Consider the following 24,234-nt stretch of genomic DNA (forward strand, 5'->3'; position numbering starts at 1 on the left):
CATATACAAAGATGTTGTGTCTGCCAAAAACTAAAAAATAAATATAAAAAAAAGAAATTAAAGAGATATGGATAGGGAAATAATAAAGCAAATTATCACTATTTGCCGATGATATGATTCTATACCTAGAAGAACCAAAAAATTCCACCAGAAAACTTCTAGAATCAGTAAATGAATTCAGCAAAGTAGCAGGATACCAAATCAACACCCATAAATCAAAGGAATTTCTGTATATCAGTGACAAATTCTCAAGGGAAACTAGGAAAACTATCCCATTTACAATAGTCTCAAAAAAAAAATACTTGGAAATCAACGTAACAAAAGACATGAAAGACCTCTACAATGAAACCTACAAACACTAAAGAAGGAAATTAAAGAAGACCTTAGAAGATGAAAAGATCTCCCTTGTTCTTGTATAGGCGGAATTAATATTGTCAAAATGACCATACTACAAAAAGCATTATACAGATCTAATGCAATTTCAATCAAAATCCCAGTATTCTTCATAGAAATAGAAAAACAGTCATGAAATTTATCTGGAAAAATAAGAGACCCAGAATAGCTAAAGCAATTTTTAGCAAGAGGAGTAAAGCAGGTAGCATCACCGTTCCAGAACTTAAACTGAACCACAGAGCAATAGTAACAGAAAAGTCATGGTACAGGCACCAAAATAGACTCAGCAATAAAAGATAATAAATTCATGGCAATTGTAGGTATGGATGGAGAATATAATGCTAAGTGAAGTTAGCCAATCCCAAAAAACTAAATGCCAAATGTTTTCTCTGATATAAAGAGGCTGATTCATAGTAGGGTTTGGAGGAGAAGCATGGGAAGATTAGATGAACTCTAGAATAGGGCAAAGGGGAAGGAGGTGAAGAGACAGGGTAAGGGGATAACAAATATGGTGGAATAAGATGGACACCATTACCCTAAGTAAATGTATGAAGACACAAATGGTGTGAATATACTTTATATACAACCAGAGATATGAAAAATTGTGCTGTATATGTATAATATGAATTGTAATGCATTCTGCTGTCATATATAACAAATTAGAATTTAAAAAATTAAAAATTAATTTAAAAAATAAAATAAAAGTCCTGGGAATATGTAGCTTAGTGGTAAAATGACCCTGGGTTCAATTCCCAGGACCAAAACACCAAGAAAAGTCCCTGGCTACAGGACCAGGATTCTAGGATTCCAGGATTCTCTATGTCATGGGGAAAATGACCTTATCTCCGGTGAGCTTTCTTAACTCTGATGGGGGGGGGGTTCTTTACAGCACACAGAGGAGGATTAAAACATACAGTGCTTGTGAAAATACCTATAAATTCTAAAGAGTTATATAAACAGATAGTGGTTAATAATAAATAAATTGAAACATTAAGAACAGGGAGATTAAAACCAAACATAATCTTATAATAAATAATGAAACATGTATACTAAAGGAAATCTTCTTAAAGGGTATGACTCACCTAAAGAATATTGACATGGATAAGACATAAACCAAAAGTGTAGAGTGAGGCAAGACTTTTCCAGATAACATTTTTACCAAATATTTTCCATGTATTTCCATGGCATTCGTCAAGCTGTACTTAAAAATACCATCATTACACATTCAAATTTTAGCTAAACACACCCTCTGCCCCATAACACTTATTTGTAAAACTAAATATTATTCTCATATTAGTATTTTGATAAAATAGGAATTATAGAAGCCCAGGCCCTTCAGGCATTGAAACACCACACATACACACACACACACACACACACACACACACACACATACACCTATTTTCTCTATTTTTAAAATATTTACTGAAGATATTCGTGATCTAAAATGAAGTTAAATTGTTCTTTTGCTTTCTCCTCATTTGAGTCAGCAAATCAATTCTGACAAAGCCAAGCATCCTTCATTCTGAGCATGTTTCTTTTCTAAGTAACAGAATAAATGTTTCTCAGGCTGAAGAAGTTCAGTCAATGGTGTATAACTTTGGGGGAAGGACTGGAATGTGAGATGGAAGATAACCATTAAAATAACAGTGGCTTAAGATGTGACTTCTGCTTTACTTCTAATTGTAAAATAACTATAGTGCACTATGCAAATGCAGAAGAATCCCAAAGGGGAAACTTCATGTAGACGTAGGCCCAGGTGGTACTTCTTGAGTTTGCACATCCTCCTTCTCTTTTACTCTCTCTCCCAATTAAGTGTACTGAAAACTCCCTGGAATAGGAAAACATTGCACTTCCTGGACTCCAAAATTTTTTAAAACAGAAAAGAAAGAAAATCTTAAATATCAACACTTATATGAAGAATTTTTTAATCTGAAAGGCTATGTTGCTCTAAAAGTCAAATATCTCATTTGCTGACTGATTTCCACACACACAGTAGCTTCTGCCTTTCCCACGACTACCTTGAAAGCTGAGCTGTGGAGGGGGCAATCAATTAGATGAATAGATCTCATTACTCTAACATTAATAAAAGATTTTACATTCTGAGATACCCACAAAAATAAGTCAGAGTTAGTACAGGATTTATGGGATGGGGAACAGAAGGAAAATTGTTTATCCCACAGATTGTGGTCCTGAAAAAGCTTTTATTGTCTTGGCAGGCTTGATTCCAGAGGAGAAGCTGTCCAGATTACAGAGGGAAGGCTAAGAGTACTTAGAAACCGAGTTGCTCTCCCCCGCTGCAAGGCTATTTGCACATGACATTCTGGCATTCTGGAAATGCCTCTTTCAACAAGAAAGGTGCAATCCAGAGGTTAGACCCCTCTCTTAAAGCCATCCTTGTTTCCCTCATGTACTAAGCAATGTTGGCAAATCGAGGCTCATCTACTACTTGGTCCACATGTAGCTCATCTCCATACCCGACATGTCTTGTAAAAAATCCTTTTCCTTCAACATAGAACTCTAAAAAGAGGAATGCAGTTTTTTTTTTTTAATATTGCTCCTTAAATAGTATTTATTTTTCTACTTGCCCAGTTGAAATGGCTGTAATGTAGCCCAGCAGGCCATGTTTCTGTCAAGCTCAGAAAAGTGGCAGTCCAATACTGTGAGCTGCATGAGCTGCAGGAGCTCTGGAGACTTCTAGAACCCACAATCCAAAGGAGAGAACAAAGCACCCAACTGTAGAAAATTCTATTCAGAGGGAGTTAAAAAGCTTGAACCCATAGCAGACGCACTAACAGGGGTGTTCTAAAGAGGAATGGCAGCCAGACCATGTGACTGCATAGCAGAGAGGTGTTTCCTCAACATGGAACAAACTGCTCCCCATGGAAATAAGGAAGCTTGTGAACAGTCTTCTGACTCTTCCGATAACATGGATGTGAGAGAATCTTCTCATTCAATAGCACTAGAGTAAAGCCAAAAGAGCACACTGCTGTTCTAATCTTAGAGGTCTTATTCTGATAGGTTTCTATTTATTCAGAGTTATACAACTGTGCATTAAAAACCACCTGGATGTTTGTCTTCTCTCCACACATGCCTTCTGATTGGGCTAAACATGCACATACACTGTATCCATTTAGAAGAACTCTAATCTCTGCCCCAAAATAGAAATATCTTTTTCAGACAAGAACAGGAGAAGAAAACAAAACAGGAAGAAAAAAAAAAGACAAGAAAGGAAAAGGAAAGCTTGAGGTCTCTGACTTGTGAAGACTCCTTATCCTTACAGAGTGAGATTTAAGCAACTGTATCTAGAGAAAACTTCCTGTAGTCAGAGCAAGGAACTCTCAAATGGGACATTTGTAAAAGTAGTTTCAAAAAGAAAAGGAGAAGAAAGAAAAGAGTGATACACTTTTGGGTGGCATAAAATATAGTGGGGGGGGGAAACTTCCAACAGGAGCCTCAAGGCTGCATCTCTTGAAGGTTCTTTCAATTTGTTCCTTAGCTTTAAATTGCATGGATATGACAAAAAGCAGAAGAGGGGTTGGCTCTTCAGGCAAACTAAATTCCATGTGCATTCATTCTGTGTCATTACATGAGTAAAGGCAGCAGATGTATCCAACTGTCCCTGCAGTTATAGCACTGGATGCTTGTCCACACAGGTCATGCCAGCCCAGCCCACACTTACCAGGTTGATGTCTGTGCATGATATTCTACTTCATGTCAAAAGTGGGCCATAAAACTTGTGTTGTCATATTCACTACTTGACATTTAATGCCTTCAGATCTCAGTATGTCTGTGGTTGTTTGCAAGACTCGTGTAACTGTTCTTTCTGATCCATTAAAGCAAACAAAAGTTAGGAAGGGATGGAATTCTACTAATCTGTTCTTCCTCTCAGTAATCCATAAGGCACATACTTCATCACTACGTGGACCCTTCTCTGAAAATGAAGCATTTCCTAAGCAAATGCACCCTTTGAAATGAATAACCATGAAGCTCTCCTTTGTACTGAAATATCACCAAAATAAATACCTAACCTAATGTTCCCGTATTAACATTCCAGACTCTCAATTGTTTAACCACCTCTCATAGTTGAATGCTAAGGTTTCACATTAAAACATAGCTAGTCCTTGAATTTTGTTTTGCATGATCTGAGCTGAGGCATGAAAAATTTTTCTAAGAACATCAATATTCTCTTCTTCCTGTGCTGCCTTCACTGCCATGGATAACTAATTATAAATGTTGTAAGAGGAATCTTACAGAGTATGCCACCTTCTCTCTGGAGCCTATGATCTGTACCTTCCATAGAAATTAGATGAAAAGAGAGTGTTAGGAGTAAATGACAAAGAGTCCACTTGAACATTCTTTATTATATTCTTTATTTTTTATATGTGGTAACAAAGACATCATTGATATTATAAATTAGTCAAAGGACCAACAGATGAAATTGATCCTCTGTGTTCCAGCTCAAAACTATAAACAGAGACACAGAAGGGGCAGAAAACAGTAAGGGGGCTGATAGAAAGATGTTCTCTGAAATCTTTTACTGTAGAAAGATGTCTTCTAACAAGTACAGCCAACCACCTACAGGTTCTGATTCATTTCGGCAGGAGCCTCCCTACCACTCACTCACATCTGCTAAATGACCTCCATCTCAGCAGTTCAGCATCCACAACCATGACTTTTAGCATTAAAGTCAGCTAACTTCCTCATACTTACTCAAATTCCTATATACATTATGCAACATTGGTGAAATTATTCAGTACCATGTCAATAGTTTCACCTGTATGTATGCAAAAGTAATATTCAGCTTATGATACACCTTGGGTGTACTTCTTTCTATTGGAGAATATAGAAGTATTTTTCTAAAGAAAAACTTAAGAAAACAGAGAAGCCTTCCAGTTTGGAAACCTGTGGTAATAATGTGTCACACTCAGAACACCAGATGTCCCAATGTGGTCTGGTTAATTGGAAGCCATAGACCCCACATCTGCAGTCAACCTCACACATGGCCTGTTAATTTGACTGTTCTATTGGTTTGCCCATTCATGTTCCCAGAGCATTTTATATTTCCTTTTTCTTTGCCTCTTTTTGCCTCTTCCCAATAAGTTAAACTGGTTCTTTTTGTTTCTCCTTCTTCATTTTTTTCTGTCTCAAGGGGCATGCAAACCTTTAGGACCCACAGTAAGTGTGGTCTTTGAGGAAAGGTTTGCCTGAAAAGTTATAGAATATTTCATGTAAAAGTCTCTTTAATTCATGCAAGATGGAGAATTGATTAATTAATGTAATATCATTATGTTTAGAATAGAATCTTCCCATTTACAAAAGGCCATATTTCAGGAAACTTCAACAAGTAACCTATTAAAAAGTATCTAGAACAAAATGAAACACACCCAAGCATACACAAGCTCATAACTCCTATAGCTATAAAAGCATCTAAATGACCGGGGCTTCCTCAGAACCTATATGTACACCAAGACTGTAACATCAGTGGAATCTCTCTATGTGTGTCTGTGTGTCTCTCTGTCATGTGTGCATGTGCACACACATACACACACGGACACACAGACACACATCTTTGAGAACCTGGAGTTTCTGTTATGAGGTCTTACGAAGAGGCCATTCATATGATGCTGTGAATAAAGACAGACTCCCATATAAATTTTTAAAACTCTTAAAACTATAAATCCAATGTGCTTATCTATCTGTATTCTCAGCCCAAAGAAATTAGGAGAATATAAAAAGACTAAATGGAGGTGAGAAGGTTAGGAAGAGATACTGGAGGCAAAGAGAAAAAACAGAGGGCAGAGAGAAAACAATGGAAATTGACTCACCAAACAATAAAAACATTCTCCTAAGCATGAACAGAATGATAAAACTCTATAGCTCAGAAATATTGTAAATGTTCAATAATATCACAATAATTTGTTTGACAGGGTTGACATTATTGAGCTAGCAACCCTACATTTTGTTTGTCTCACTTGCCCCCTGGCCATACTACCTTTTGAATCAATGGCATCTGCTGCTTCAAGGGGCAGCAGTAGTACTCAGCCAAGTTCAGAAGCGTCAAGGTTTGGCCTAAAGTTTCAAAACAGATTTTTTTTAGGCCAATATAAGGCATCAGGTTGAGACAAGCATCTTTTATTTTGCAGGAACAAGATTTTATTGAAACAAAAAATGATTTTCTTAAAGATATAGGCTTTTTGAAAACATGGTGTCATGCCATGGGGGATTAAAAGAATGCAATTTCTCCTATATGTAATAGGACAGGAAAAAAGATGTGACACAAGGACAGTGCTCCAAAAAGAATCAGGAAAGCTTTTCTAGTACTGGGAGAAACTGGTGAAATTAAGAGAAGGACAAAGTGTTTGATGTAATAATGTCTAACTCTTGCTTCTCCTCAAATGCAACGTAAAACATTAAGGACTGTCCTATATATAGCCAGAGTGGTTTGAGAAAATCTAAAAACATCATGTGCTAAAACCTTGCTTTCCTGGTCTACTGCAAGCTACTCATAGAGGATTTTCTGTAGTAGGTGCTTTGAGTGCCCAACTTGGATCCTCTCACATCTCTTTTCCCACTGATCAGGTCCCCTAGATTGTGTGTGCTTTCCTGTATTCTGAACCCATTTGTCCTTCAATGGGTTGTTTCTGTGATGAGCCAGAAGTGAATAGAAATGTATAATAACTTCAGAGTGCCTCAATTCCAGTAATGCCAGCCAGTAGAGAAGTAACAAGTTCCATTTTCTTGCTTTAAGAGGAAACAAACTCCAAGGTAAACTGTATATCCCCCATGGGATCTGTCTGAGCCTGGAGCTTCAGCTGAATCTGCACACAATCTTCCTTCTCTCCTTCAGCATCCTAATTCTCCCAATCTCTTATTGTTTTCTCCTGGGAGCACTATTTTAATAAATCACTTGAAATCTAGTCCTTGGCTTGAGAGCTGCTTCTAGGAGAGCTAATATAAGCCTGAGAGTTGGGATAAAAACCATGTGATAGATGCACATGATCGCTGAGTACCCATAGATTTATTAGAAACCTCTGGATCTGTTAGAGGATTCAGATGCAGATGACTTAATCAAGACAGAAACATGATGCTACCCTTTTTAAGATCAACTCCCATTTCTAAGGATAAAGATGACCCAACCAGGGAGGACCTATCCTGTTAAAGGAGGAAAGAGATTAAACAATGAATGACATCGAGGACCTAAGGGTCAGGACCTGAACATAAACTGGGAAAGTAAGTCCTGGAAGAAATCTTCAGAAGTGTTAGATGGCAGAAGAAGAGGAGTTAGAATATAAAGCTTGGTAAGGTAAAGTTTATTTATATGAATATAAAAATCCTCTGAGTAATGATTTAACTTTCTGAAAAAGAACTCTGGAGCTTGATCTGATAAGCCTCTTTCATAGTACACGTTCCTAAAAGATGATGGATCATTTTTTTCATATATTTACGGGTCATTTATATCTCTTCTGAGAAACAACTATACAGGTCATTAGCCCATTTTCTTTTTAATTTTTTTGATTGGATTACTTGCTTTTTGGTTAAGTTTTTTCTTGGGGGGGCGGTATTAATTTGTATTTCTGGATATTAAACTTCTGTCACAAGAAAAGCTGGTAAAGACTTTCTCCCATTCTGTAGGTTTCTCTCTTCACTTTGCTCAATATCTGTAGCCATCAGAGAAATGCAAATCAAAGCAACATGAAGAGTTCTTCTCACCTGAATCAGATCTGCAATTATCAAGCAAACAAACAACAAACAAGCAAAAAAATAACAAATGCTGATGAGGCGGTGGAGAAAAAGGAACACTTGTACTATTAGTATGAATGCTAATTAGTATAACCACTACAGAAAACAATATAAAGTTCCTCAAAAAATTAAAAACAGAACTACCATATGATCTATCACTCCTCCTGCATACATATCCAAAGGTAATGAAATCAGCATACAAGCTATACCTTCATGTCCATTTATTGTGACACTATTCAAAACAGCCAAGACATAGAGTCACCTTTGTGCCTATCAATAGATGAATGGATAAGAAAAATATGATACACACACACACACACACACACACACACACAAGAAGAATAAAATCCTGGAATTTGGGGGACATCATGTTGAGTGAAATAAGTTAGACACAAAGACAAGTATCAAGTGTTTTCTTTCATATGCATAAACTGAAAAATAAAAGATGACCTGAGAGTATAAGATGAACTATTAGAGAGGTGGCCAGGGATGGAAGTGGGAGTGAGAAAAAGTAGAAAGGAACATGAACATGATCAATGCATGACACACTGATTTATGTAAGTTTCTCAGTGAAAACTACAATTTGTACAATTGATACATGTTTATGACAGTAAAAAAAAAAATGACATACATTGAGTGATAGGAAAATGCTAGAACCAATGTGGTACAGAATGGAGGAAGAGAGCAAAAGGGTCAAAGAAGTGGACATGCTAGTCTTTAATGTGTAAACCACCACCTCCCCTAGGGAGGGGTGGGGGGAGAACATTCAGTAGGAAGGCCTAGGGAATACTCTATTTACTAAATAATACATCAGTGAGAGGGTCTCACATTATCATTGAAAAGTCCATAGGATTGTACTATGAAGGCTAAGACTGTTAGTACATGCTCTTATAGAGCTAGGCTTCTTAGTAATAATCAGCATGAATGACTCCGGGGTCAAAACTTTAACCATCAGAGGCAAAGTAGAAACCATGACCCTAAAGACCAACAAGGTCAAAATGGCAGCCAGAGGTTCCAATAATCAAGAATTTGGGGAAATGGCTAACAGATAATGCTGTATCTAGGCAGATATAGGTGGCTAATTAGAGAAAGTTCTGTAGATAAGAAGGGAGAGAGAGATCAAGAATGTTGATATAGGCCGCCTCAATTGAAAGTTAAGATAATTTGTTCAGCTTTCATACCTAATCCAGTTTCTACATCTAGAATCCAAAGATTAGAAATTACTGATCACTCTAAGGAAGGAAGATGCAGTGTTACAATACACTTTAACAGTAGTGATTATGTCCTTTCTCAAAGGATCTGCAGCAATGTACCTGAGTCATCTCATATTTGAAGATTTTATATAGGTGGTTGGATCTGAACCCATCCCAATCCCGTGGATGTAAAGTACTATCCTGTTTCCCCAATTAGAGTAATAGCATCCTGGTATTATGTAAATAAACAGAGTCCTGGTCGAGGTCCAATACACAGAAAGTCACATGGATCCATGGACTCATTCAGTAATGATTCTTCTGGTTCCTGAATGAATAAATGAAACAAACATACTGTTGGGCACAGTGGCACATGCTTATAATCCCATGGCTTAGAAGGCTGAGGCAGGAGAATGGCAAGTTCAAAGCCAGCCCCAGCCACTTGGTGAGGCCTTGGTAACTCAGGGAGACCCTATCCCTAAATAAAATGTGTAAAACGGCTAGGGATGTTAGCTTAGTGGTTAAGGACCCCTAAATTCAATCGCTGGTAATCCCCTCCAAAAAAAAATAATGAAAGAAAGAAAAGAAATAAATACACTAAGAATCTAATAACACGTAGATACTAGATCTTTGATCTGTGGAATAGTAGGAAAGGATGTTTGTATTATACCACGATGTCCACTGTAGAACATCCATTGCAGAAGAAGTACAGGACAGTTAGGTGAACAGGATGATTCTTCAAACTAGCTGGCATTTGTCCTTGATTATCCCAGTGCTTCTACAATTTATGCATAAACGGATCAGCCATGATGTTAGGGATGGAAGCTAGGCATTGTCTAGCTAAGGGTAAGGAAAATATTCTGTCCAATTTGTCTGCAGAAGAGAACAATGTGGAATCCCTAATATACTACCATCACTTGAGAAAAAAAAAATGCTAGTTTGTGGCTAGTTAATTCCAATGGATGCCTTTCATCCTAAAAGGGGAAAAACATTAAATTTTAATCAAGATTTAAAAAGGAAGGAGACTCTTCCTCCTGATCACAGTGCTTTGATATGAGCCCTGTTTTAAGGCTCACAGAATGTCTTATATACTGGCACAGAATCCTGAATAGTATCACCTTGGAACAAAGGAGCTACTTTATTACAAAGAATGTACTGCAGTAGATATATGACTCATTGGTCTGATGATATGCCACACAATTTCTGCATCTTTAGCCTCTGAACTCTAATTCCTGGAAGACATGCAAAAAAAAAAAAAAAAAGTCCCATTGAATGTAAAACTCTGGAACTCTGATTGCCATTGGGTATCTTGAAACCCTAACCACAATATACAAGTAAATAAAGAAGAAATTACCATTTTGACAGGGATAATTGATCCCAGTAATAATCAAAATTTAGAATTTCCAAGAATCAATAAGTGAGTTGACATCAAATTAAAAAGCCTCTGAACAGTAAAAGGAATGACTACAAGTGTGAAGAGAGAACCTACAAAATGGGGAAAAAAATCTCTGTCAGCTATTCCTCTAACAGGGGATTAATATTCAGAATATATAAAGAACTCAAAGCCTTAATGATAAGCAAACAACCCAATGATAAAACAAATAACCCAATAAATAAATGGCAAAAACAGACATTAAATAGACATTTCTGAAAGAATAAACATAAATGGCCAGCAAACATGAAGTGTTCAGCATCTTTAGCAACTAGGGAAAATGCAATTCAAAACTACACTAAGATTTTATCTCAATATAGTCAGAACGGTGATTATGAAGAACCCACACAATAGTTAATGCTGTAGAAGATGTGGTAAAAAGGTACATTCATATATTGTTCATAGGACTGCAAACTAGTACCACTGTGGAAAGCAATATGGAGAATCCTCAGAATACTAGGAATGGAACCACCATATGACTCAGCTAGCCCACTCTTTGGTATTTATCCAAAAGAACTAAAATCAGTATACTATAGTGATATAGGCTCATAAATGTTTATAGCAGTACAATTCACATAGACAAGTTATGGAACTGGTCCAGATGCCTGTCAACAGATGAATGGATTAAGAAAATGTTCACACACACACACACACACACACACACACACACACACACACACACAATGGTGTTTTACTAAGCCATAAAGAAGAATGAAATTATGACATGTGCCAGTAAATGGATGGAACTGGAGAACATCATGCTAAGTGAAACAGCCAGAGTCAGAAAATCAATGATTGAATAGTTTCTCTCATATGGGGAAGATAGGGAAAATAAGCAGGAAAAGAGGATAATAAGGTATCATAAAAATATAGAGAAGATCAGTAAAGTAGAAGGAGGAAATTGAGAAGGAGGGAAGATGGATAAAAAGGGGGGAGGAAATACAAAATGAATTTAGCAAAACTACACTATGTTCATGTATAAATATGCTACAGTGAATTCCACCTTTATGTATATCTATAAAACACCAATCAAACACAAATAAATAAACAAATGAAAGGAAGACCAGTAGAATAGAGGAAGGAGAATAAGGGAAATTGGGTAGCACTGGAAACTGAAATGGAGTAAATCAAATTGCATATATGTATGATTTTTTTCAAAATGAACCCAACTACTATGTATAACTATAGTATATAATGAGAAAAAAAGAAAGGGAAAAGACTATTGGGTAGGTGATTAGTGGTACCTGTTACAAAGGAATTAGTGTGTTAAAACTGGAAGAGAGCAAAGTTTCTAGATTTTTATCTAATCCCGGCCTTCAGTTTTATATAAGAAAACTGAAGCTAAAATCCATTTGGCTAATAAGTAGGAATCAAAAGATTTCAATAAATCTTACTCTAGAACTGATGCCAGATCTTGGGGCTAAAATTATAGTGAATTTTCTCTGTACATGCACATGGTTTTAAAATAAATGTTTCTATATGGACTTTTGCTCAAAAAAAAGAAATAAAGAAACTTAAATATGCTATAGTCTGTGTGGAAACATCCACAGTCAGGCCAGTCTTATAAGGGAGTATGTAAGGTATTTTTAAACTTGCAGGATTGTTTACATCTTAGAAACCCTGCTATGTTGTCTGTTTAGCAAAATTCTAAGGCTACCATGAATCAACTCTTGATATCTATATACATTCATTTTACACATTTCAGCATCTCTTCCCTACAACAAAGTCAAGCTCAATAATACATATTCATGATTTACTCCAGGGGAAAAAAAAAGATTAAAAGATTAAGTGTTCCTATTATGGGGTTTTTGTTCCCAGCATCTCTTGATATTCTCATTAACGACTTTATTTCATTTATATATATATGAAATAAATGTGTATATATATACATACACATACATATACATATATAATTAATAATTAATATATACATATATTTAATTCTGGAATTTCCATTTGGGTGTTAGAACTTTTATTTCTATGCTATGATTTCCTGTATTTAATCTTCTTAGGGACATATTTTCCTGATAGGATCATTATATTAGCATTTATAAAACTGTTAAATTTTAAGTCTAAAATATTTTTCATCTCAGAGTTAGTCCCTATTAATTGTTTTTTCTCGATAATGGGTTATATTTTTTCTATTTTCCATGTGCCAAGTTATTTTGAATTGTATCAAGGACATTGTGAATATATGTCATGGAGACTCTGGATTCTGTTACATTGTTCTAAAAAATGTTGATGCTTATTGCTTGTTTGTTTCATTAAGTAACATAATAGAATATAATTGGAAATTCTGTCTTACAAGCAGAGATTTGAATATTAGGTTGGTGTTTTTGTCCTTATTCAGGTAGGTTAAAGTCTTCCCATATATGTGTTTCAGGATTATTCAGAAATTCTTCAAGTTTATACACAAACATACACAGACTTCTGCATAGAATTCAGGATATCTCCTCTCTGCATCCCTCCCTTCTGAGATCCCTCCTGTACATTCTACCTGTTGTGTTCTTCATGCCAGAGAGACTCCAGGTTTGTCTATTACAGTTTCATATACCCTGTGAGTATAGAAAAAGTCCTGTCTCCAGGGTAGAAGCCATAAAAATAAGAAAATTCTTTTGTGCATATAATTCCCTTCATCCAGCTTCTCACTCTCTCCAAAATCTTTCATCTGTCAGATTTCCTCCAATGCTGTCAAGTGGCTTTTTTTTCTGTGTTTTGTCCAGAGTACAGTTATTTTGTGGGTGTGTCACTTGATAAAAGTTTACTTGGTCGTAGTGGAAGTATACAGAAGTGATTTTCATGAGAAATTTGTCTGAGAATAAGCACATACCACAATCATAAGTACACAGTAACCAGAGCAGACTCCTCACATTGTTGTCTGGTTCTCCAGGCTACCAACCTGAACAGTAGAAGTGCTAGCTGAAGGTGATTTTAAAATGGGTGTTAGAGGAGGGAGATTATGAGAATCAGTTTTTGCCATGGTAAAAACTATAGTATTTGGGATTAAAGCTTGTCACATCAAGGCCTCTTATAATTCCCCCCCCACACGGAGAAACTGTGACCAACTAAGCCTTTGAGAAAACTGTGAACTTATGGAAATGCAGTTCAAGGTGGATTGTCACAGATGTTACTGGTCCTGTGCCCAAATATTCTCAGATCCTCTCAGCTCTGTGCATCCATCCCTCAGGGGTTGCTGTTCTGCCAAGATTGCATCTTTGATCTTTTGCAGAGGATTGCTTTTGGGCCATAGGAGCAACCTTGCCAGAAGTGCCAAGGAATTTATGACCAACCACCCTCTCCACATCTCTGCTTCATAACCAATGAGTAATTGATGAAGGAGTGAAAATATTCACCTTCCTTAGTGCAAAATGAAAGCTCTGACATCCAATTTGTGCTTTTGAACTCCTGGGGAATCAGGCTGAGAATGGGACATGACCTGACCTTGGAACCTTGGCTTTTTCTTCATCCATATCCTACTTCCCCTACCTCTTCATCATCTTCATAATTCTTTTTTTTTTCAGTACTTCCTTTGAAATTCACATGTATTCAATTCCCTATCTCAAGGTCTATTTCTGGTAGACTTTGACCTAAAGTACTCCATGTTCAGTGCTGCTAACCTCACAGAGTACAAGTACAGTGAGTACTAAAGACTGAGGGAATGGAAGACAGCCTCATAGAATTCACTATTGCATTATGACAGATAAAACAAAATAGCACAATGCCCCAAATGACAGAATAGGACTAGCCACATGTGAACGCATGTAGCAATCAATCCAGACCAGTATATATCGGTATCTGCTGAACTGTAGCAGAACCTAGCAATGGTTTGATGTACTACTCAGAAAGGGCAAGCCCCTGATCTACTGCCCATACTAACTCAGAGGCTTCCCTGGAGCAAGAGATGGATGAGGGCAGGGGGGTACAGAGTTTAAGAGGAGGAAAGTGGAAACCCTGACAACTGAGAATTTTTCTAAAAGTGACTATATGTTGGACTATACAGAAATGGAGATAACAATATCTAAAGATGGCAGGCACTGTGGCACTCACCTATAGTCATGGCTATTAGTGAAGCTGAGGCAGGAGGATATCAAGTTCAAGGTCAGTCTGGGCAACTCAGGGAGGCACTGTCTCAAAATCAAAAGGATTGGGAATATGTTCAGTGGTATTGCTCTTGCCTAGCATGTGCAAGACCCTGGGTCCAGCACCCTGGGTCCAGTCCCCAGTACTGTTAAAAAAAGGGGGGGGGACCTATTTAACCTATTTTTTTTCTGACTAAACTAAGTCAGATTAAGTTTATTCTCAAATCTTGGAAGCAATGTGGGGCTTAATAACAGAAGGCTAGGCCTGACAGCTTATTAACTCTTATTTCTTTACTCCTCCAGTATATACCCACACTTTTCCCAACATCCCCTGGAGCCAAACTTCATTATCTGTATGGCTATGGAAATCTTTATTAAAGGCACTGCTTGCTTTTAGGGGAATATTTTACTAACCTAATACACCTAAGAGTTCTGATACACCAACCCAATTTTAACATACTTCTATGTATGAGAATTACGTACAAAGATTACAAAAAACACACACAACCTGATATCTGGAATCCATTCCATCAGAGAGGTTCAGATTTAGTGTATCACAGTCAGCATTTGTATCAGCACGTGTATATTTAATATTCTCTCTGGATGATTTCCGTGCACAACAAAGTTTGTATCTCCTGCTTCTGATGTTGCCTATTCCTGAAGTTTATCCTTGCATTTTTCTTCTGTTTTCTTTGAGCCTTGGAATCTTACTTGGTTTCTCCCTTCCATAAATCCAATGATGCTAACCAGTTCATCACCTGATTTGATTCATCAACTCCCCAGTTAATCTTCCCATACAGTGTGACCTGTCAAGGGACTGTGTTAAGCTCCTGTCACTCAATTGGTTTACATTAACAACTCAGGCTCCTGAATCTCTATAGCATCCCACCCTAAAGTAGCTTGCTTTCTTCCTTACACTCAGGAGCAAAAATCTCTTCTTCCAAGCTGAAATTGAGAAGAAGCCTGTAGCATGAAACTTTTCGTTCCACTCAGAAAATGATTGTTTTGCCAGACCACACTTTCCAAATGAAATGGGTTATGCTGCAAAGGCAGCATCATGACCTACAGCTTTGTGTGAATGATTTCTGAACATACAATTTACCTGTTTCTTCTTCACTAGAAATGGAAAATCTTTTATCACAAATAATTTTAAAAGCCCAACATTTTGTGAATTCTGAAATTTCACAATACAGTTCAGTGATATTCCATGTAATTCTACTACTCAAAGATAATTTGGGGTCAAGTGAGGTTCTTTATAATTTTATCCAAGAAGGACCTATATTCACCTTGTACTTTGTGATAACAATGAATTATGAAAATGTATCTCTGGCTCTTTTGTTATAAATAAAGTTCAAGGAATTTTAAAACTATAGTTGTCAATAACTAGGCTACTTGATTGATGGATGTTTATGACTTCCTATTTTGTACTTAATATTTTGAACTTGGAATACCTCAAAAGACAAAGTATAGGCTTTTGGTCTAATTTGTTCCTTCATGTTGCTTCATCTCAAAACACTTGGTTATGTGTTTTAAAAGAGGCAGATTTTACCCAATGGAGTAATATCAGTGACATATTAAAGAGAAATGATAAAGGAACATCTTCTCAGTCTATTGTCAAGATCTGTATGTAGTTGTATAGTTTCAATATTTTCTTTTAATCACTTGATAATATTAGTATCTAAGAGTTCTGAATGTGACACTATAACATGTGACCATGACTACCTAGAAAAATAAAATGTTTTTATTTTAACAGTTCATGTCAATTGTAGTATAAACTAATGCCTGGATCTATAGCTAGGAGACAGAAATTAGAAGAAATAAAAGTTTGTAAAAAGAAAGATTCCTGTATTTTAATGTGTATTTAAATAATTAAAGGTTGCCTTTTCACAAAAAAATTTTCATAATTTATTTATGGAGATACATGTAATCTAGTTATCCATTATCTAAATAACTTAAAATTGATCTGTACTTTTATATTGATGGACTGAGTTTCTAATTTTTCACCATTTTCACTCAGTGCTATATGAAAAATATTGCATGTAAAAATACACACAAATACACATCATGTGCAAGAGTAATTTCTCCTTTACACCTAAAAATAGAATTGCTGCCAATGTTAGTGCTTAGTCAATCTTACAAGATATTATGAAATGGCTCTTTAAAACTGTTGCAGAATTTATGCTGTGGTGTTGAATAACAAGTCCTAAAGAATCTGTGTTTCTCCATGTTTTTTCAGTTATATAGTGTCTATACTTTTTTCCGATTTGGTGGATGAGAATACTATCTCTCGTTTTATTTTTTATTTCTCTAACTACTGGTGGAGCTAAGTGTTTTTTAAAATATTATTTATTTTTTTTTTATATTTATTTTTTAGTTTTCAGTGGACACAACATCTTTGTTTGTATGTGGTGCTGAGGATTGAACCCAGGCTGTACGCATGCCAGGCAAGCGCGCTACCGCTTGAGCCACATCCCCAGCCCCTAAAATATTTTTAAGTTGTTGATAGAAAACTTTATTTTATTCATTTATTTATATGAGGTACTAAGAATCAAACCCCCAGTACCTCATACATGTGAGGCAAGTGCTCTTCCACTGAGCCACAACCCCAGCCCTGAAACTAAGCTTCTTTACACATGCTAACTGATCACTCTTGTTTCTTCAATGACTTAACTACTCACACTCCCATATTTCAATGAGCTGTTTTACTTTTCCTATTAGCTTATATAAATTCTTTGTCAGTTTTGGATTCTATGTCTTTGTGCAGTATATATTACAAATATTTCCTCTGAGTCTGCAGTTCAATTTGGGGAGGGAAAATTGTAATGCAATCATATTTTCCTTTATCTTCTGTGTTTTTTGTGATTTAAGAAGATTTGGGTACCCCAACATTATAAAGAAAGATTTAAAAAAATTTCTGTCTTGAAATTTATAGTTACAGTCACATATATTTTTATTCTTTGGGGAGTTTATTGTTATGCATAGTGCCAAGTAAGGGTTAAATCAGACTTATTTTTGATTTGGACAATTAACTGTCCCAGCGCCACTTACTAAATGCCTAGTCCTCTTTCCATTGCTTTGAGACTGCATCTCTTCTATGTACCAAGTTCACCCCATGCTTATTTTTCGACTCTATCTCTGTTTTCTTGATATGTTTTTCTCTCTATGGGCAAATAACACAGATGATGACTTAGGAAATGACCTGAAGATTTTATCAAATCTTTTAACTCAAATTCCTCAGACCAAAATTTAGTATCCACTATTTACTGAAAAACTATTCACTGAATTTTCTTTGATGACAACCTGTGGCAGAAGGACCCTCACAGACTTTAACACCAATAGTCCCAAGGTAACATCAGCTGACCCAGGGCCAATGACATGTGGCTAACTAGTCTTTGCTTCAGTGTCTGTCTCTGTAAAATGAAGAAATAGAACACAGTCCTTTGCCTGCCAATAATCTATGACACTGCTTATTTTCTTCCCTTCCTAGCTCTTGTCAGAGGCTGTAAATATTTAGCTCATTTATTTACTTGCTTGTCTCCCCATATCAGCAAGAACAGAGAACAAACCTGGCCATTTACCATTGTATTCCTAGTGCTTACCCTGGACCTGATATGGAAGATATATAGATCAAAAATGTCTGGCAAAAAAGGTAATAAATTATTAGTTACAGAAATAAGTTTAAATCAAAAGCCTTAACATATTTGCTATGAATATACATGTCACAATTCTAGAATTTGTATTTCATATATTCAGAACTCTATATTCTAGGGGCTGTGGTTGTGGCTCAGTGGTAGAGCACTTGCTTAGCATGTGTGAGGCATTGGGTTTGATTCTCAGCACCACATATAAATAAATAGATAAATAAATAAAGGTCCATCAATAATAATTTTTTTTTAAAAAAAGAACTATATATTCTAAGGTGACAAAAGGGGCTATAATTCTTAAATATTTCAATAACACTATAATTCTTATGATTATTTCTTGGTAAGATGATGGATATAGGCTTTCTCTCTAAAGATATTAAGAAGTGGGACATTGTAATGTGAGTTGGGTTGATCCTTAGAAGTCACATGGAGACTGAGCAAACTCTTGAAAAATGAGCAGGATGTAAATAGGCAAAGAGGAAAAGATACTGCTAATAGCAGGGATAGCAAGAGTAAAAAAAAAGGTTTTTATCTGGTAATGAACATGGAGCAGCTGAGGATTCATTTAAAGCATCAATAGGTATGAAAATGTGAAATAAAGTTTCAACACCTACTAAAACACCTATTTTTGTAAATTATTTTTAAAAGTCATTTATATTCTACTTAAATTATTTCTTGTAATAAGAAAATTGGGTGAAAGGTTGAAATTCTGTATCCCCTACAATATTGAATTACATGTACAGCATTAAAAACTTGTTGACCTTCAATCTTAGAGAAACAAACCCTTCTGTTGGATTTCCTGTACTTCCTGCTTCCTGGTAGGATGTGCTCTGAGTATTCTAACAGTGCTATTGAAGAGAAGGGATAATTAGATTTTTTTTAAATATTATTTTAACATTAACTTTAAGCATCAAAGTAAAATCTATCATATTAACTTAGATAAGTTCAATTTCACAAATCCAAAAATTTATTTCTAAGCATAGGCTTCCTAAAATGAGTTTGATCTTCACATATTTTAATTCAAAATCTGGTTATTTATCCATTGTCAAGATCAAAGTAAATTTTACTTGTGTTTAATAAAAATTCTGTGGTATTTCATCAAAGTAAATGAAGATTATATAGCAAACCTTGTCACCTAATTAGAGATTTGTCAATGTAATTAGCATTTGCAATTTTGCTGACTATAGAAATCTAGACACATTTTATAGTTGGCCTTTCTTGGTTGTCTTTTTCATTCATTAGTCTACTAGCCCCTTGACTGATGTCTCCTACTTATACCAAAGCATTAGTCTGGCTAAAATTCAAGTCCTTAAATAAAACCAATATAAGCAGACTTATCTAAAAAAGACAAAATAACTTGACTTTAATTAAATATGGTTAAGGTTTTTTGTTTTTTTTTTTTTTTTACTCTAGTGGGCTAAATTTGGAGAGCCTTATGGTGGTAATTGAAAAATCCATCTAACCCATCAAAAAAACATTTAACCCATCACATGCCACTAGAGGGGAATGAAAGAGACTTTTGCTAAGCAGACCTACTTTAGCTTAAGTTTATATCTCTACACACTGAAAATATTTCCATTAGTAGGTGTATTTAAACAAAATTATTATGTATACTATATTAATTACATCAGCTACTTTGTTATAGGAAATGAGATTCAACAAAAGTAGAAGAGTAATCTTGAAATGGTATATAAGTTAGAGCATACCCCAATCCAACAACTCAAGAAAGACTATTCTGGAAGTAATTTTATCATTCTCAAATCAACAAACACAATCAATCAGTATGGTGACCTAGCCATAGAACCAGTTGATTTCTTAGTGGAATACATCAATTCATTGTAAAAAAAAAAATGCCTTAGAAATTTATTTTCAGATTTGCTTGTATGTTCATCAAACACATTATTAATCCTGTCTATATAAGCAGAGTACTTTTAACACAGTCCATACAAGGTGCACTCTAGAACTGTGAGAAGTGGCATGCCAGTAGACTGGTGTGGAGGGGAGATGAGAAGAAAAGGGGAAGAAAGTATTTTGTATAATATTGCTAATGACAAAACTCTATTTGAAATAGAGTTAAATCTCCCCTTCAAAACTACTTTTTCTGTTCATTCACTGATGAATGCCACTGAAAAGCTAGACCCCAATTCTTCTGGCTGGGAAGGCAATCTTCTTTCTGACATTCCAGAAAGAATTTGTTATCACTAACCACAGTTGCACCTCAGTTTTCCATTAATGTAAAACAGAGTAGTCAAAGTAAAGAAATAGTGGGGACTATGATTCAAGTATTTTGGGATGATCCAAGAATGACATTCCATAGTCCATAATCACCTAGAGTGAAAAATATGAGCACATTATTACCACATTCTAGGAAGCATATTGCAATATCCTAAGCATCAGCCTTACTACTCTAATTATGCCTAAATCGCTATCAAGTTTCAAGAAATATACTGCATAAAAGAACCCATTTCATTCATTCCAATACAAAACAAATGTATAAAATATTTATTTTGTGAAAATCCTTTAAATATTTCCAAAAAGTAGCCTAAGATGAATTGTTGACATTTATGCATTCCAAAGCTTGTCATATTTTGAGAGCTATAGTTTTTTTTTTTTTTTTTTTTTTTTTTTTAGTATCCACTTTTAAAGGAACATTCAGAGATAATCAAGTTAAATGTAATACATTCAGTTGGGTAAGATTATTAATGATCAAAGTGATTTGATATTTATATTTATTAAAATTTTGTTTCCCAAATTCTTTGGAATTGTTATAGATTGCAGATGGTGGTACCGTGCACTAACACAGCCTCTCTGAAAACAGCAATAGCAACAAAAGGGGCCTGATTTATAGCATTTGTCATTTTCTATGGTGTGCTAATTCTCAGTATGGATATTTTAAGTTACCACCATCACATCACTAAGTGCAGATTTGGGAACACATTGTCACAGTTGGCTGCCTCTGGAGAGCTGGCTCGAACACATCACAGCTTTGGAGAGTGGAAGGTCAGAGAAGGTAAGCAAAGTCACACAATTAGTGACAGGGATGATACACAAGCCAAGCCATGTGTTCTTGATTCAAATATAGAAGTTAGTCCATCAGAGCAAACGGACCAGAGGTGTCTTAAATCTGCCAAAGTCATATAATGCATGTCATAAATTAAAGGTGTGTCTTGTTACCAAGTTCTCCAGTGGTGGTGCTCTGCCTAGATAAATCTGTCTAGTCTCAGCATCAACTTACTACCTTTTTTTTTTTAAAACCAAGATTGCACTTTTCTTTTAAAAATTCTAAACTTTAGTGTAATTTTGAAGATAATTAAAACTTGGACAATCAAGCATGGATAAATATGCTTTGTGACACATGCATTTTGCTTTTTTAACTACTTAATGATCATCCAACTCTGAATCCTGCTAGCCCACTTTCATCTTCAGGACTGAGATTGTCAAATTGTCCTTGTCTTCTTATCTGTTATTTATTATCTAGTGTAATTCTCAGGGTGATCTTGTTTCTTCTTAATAAGAATTATTTGGACTAACCTGGGATTCGTGATAATTAGCTTTTGGAAACCTATTGCTGTACAAGTTCTTGTTTCCTTTAAACTGAAACAAAAAGAAGAAATTGGAAAAAGAAAACAAATATCAGACAAGGTCTCTCCTATAGAAGTTAAAAATAATTTTATAACATATTTTTCCCCTTGTACTTGAAGAAAGCAAAATGTTCTGTTCATGAAAGCTGTGCAGACTGGTTAAGAAATCTCTCATATTCTAAAGAAAAAAGGACATTAATGAGAGAGAATTGCCTTGTCAAATAATAAAATGTATTCTAATGGTACATAAATTAGAAGATAGGCACAATGGCGCACAACTATAATTCCAGCATTTCAGAAGGCTGAGGCTGGAGAGTCACAAGTTCAAAGCCAGTCACAAGTTCAAGGCCCTTTCCCAAAATAAAAAATAAAAAGGGCTACAAGTGTAGCTCCGTAGTTAATGCACCCTTGTGTTCAATCTCTAGTAGCAGGGAGGAAAAAAAATAAGAAGATTGTGGTGCTGGCCTAGGCACTGTCAGAACTATTAAAGAGAGCTAATCAGGTTTCCAAATTATGGACAATTGAATAATAGGGTTTCCATGGACAAATACTTGCCCAAAATACTGCTTTCTTGCCAGGTGTGGTAGGGCACACTTATAATCCTGGTGACTCGGGAGTCTGAGGCAAGAGGACTAAAAATTTGAGGCCAACCTCAGCAACTAAGCAAGATCCTAAGGACTTGGGTAGACGCTGTTCCAAAATAAAACATTTAAAAAAAGAGGGGGGATATGATTCAGTGGTTAAGTGACCCTAGGTTAAATCCACGGTACCAAAAAAAGAAAAGTACTACCCTCTTTGTCTACCTCCTGGAGATTTACAATTCATTTTTAGCATATTAAAGAGTCTGAAGCTCAGGAACCTGTTGAAACTTACAGAGTCCCACATTTCCCAAATTTACATGACCATTAAATCCCTCTAAAGATAATGCTTAAAATCATTTTCCAGGCTAGGATTGTGGCTCAGTGGTAGAGTGCTTGCTTAGCACAGGTGAGGCTCTGGGCTCAAATCTCAGCAGCACATAAATAAATAAAGATATTGTGTCCCTCTATAACTGCAAATACTTTTTAAAAATTTCCAAAGAACAATATTTGGATTTTGCTGGAATAGAGAGCCCTGCTTACTTCTTCCACCAAGATAAATTGCAGGGAAAGCTTGAACAGTGCAAACTAAAACATTAAGGCCAAAAACAAAATATTGATTGATACGTTTAAAATATTGGGGAGTAAAAGTTTGTTCCCAGGATGTAGGCTCCCTATTCACCTCACATATTATTTCTCTTGCTGAGAAAAAAACTTTTTAGTTTGAATTCATCCCATTTGTTGATTCTTGGTTTTAACGCTTGTGCTATAGGTGTCTTATTAAGAAATTTGGGGCTTGCCCCCACATGATGAAGATTAGGACCAACTTTATCTTCTATTAGACGCAGAGTCTCTGGTCTGATTCCTAGCTTCTTGATTCATTTTGAGTTAACTTTGGTGCATGGCGAGAGAAAGGGATTCAATTTCATTTTGTTGCATAAGGATTTCCAATTCTCCCAGCACCATTTGTTGAAGATGCTATCCTTTCTCCATTGCATGGTTTTAGCACCTTTGTCTAATATAAGATGGTTGTAATTTTGTGAATTTGTCTCTGTGTCCTCTATTTTGTACCATTGGTCTACCAGCCTGTTTTGGTGCCAGTATCATGTTGTTTTTGTTACTATTGCTCTATAGTAAAGTTTAAAATCTGGAATCAAGATACCATCAATTTCACTCTTCCTGATTAGAATTACTTTAGCTATTCTGGGTCTCTTGTTTTTCCAGATGAATTTCATGATTGCTTTTTCTATTTCTGCAAGGAATGTCATTGGGATTTTGATGAGAATTGCATTGAATCTGTAAAGTGCTTTTAGTAGTATGGCCATCTTAATAATATTAATTATACCAATCCATGAGCAAGGTAAATCCTTCCATCTTCTAAGGTCTTCTTCTATTTCCTTCTTCAGGGTTTTGTAGTTTTCATTGTATAGCTCTTTCACCTCTTTTCTTAAGTTGATTCTCAGGTTTTTGTTGTTGTTGTTGTTGTTGTTGTTGTTGTTGTTGTTGTTTTTTGAGGATATTGTGAATGGAGTAGTTGTCCTCATTTCCATTTCAGAGAATTTGTCACTGATATACAGGAATGCCTTTGATTTAT

Source organism: Ictidomys tridecemlineatus, chromosome 1 (genome assembly GCF_052094955.1).
Source record: "Ictidomys tridecemlineatus isolate mIctTri1 chromosome 1, mIctTri1.hap1, whole genome shotgun sequence".
Taxonomy (NCBI): domain Eukaryota; kingdom Metazoa; phylum Chordata; class Mammalia; order Rodentia; family Sciuridae; genus Ictidomys; species Ictidomys tridecemlineatus.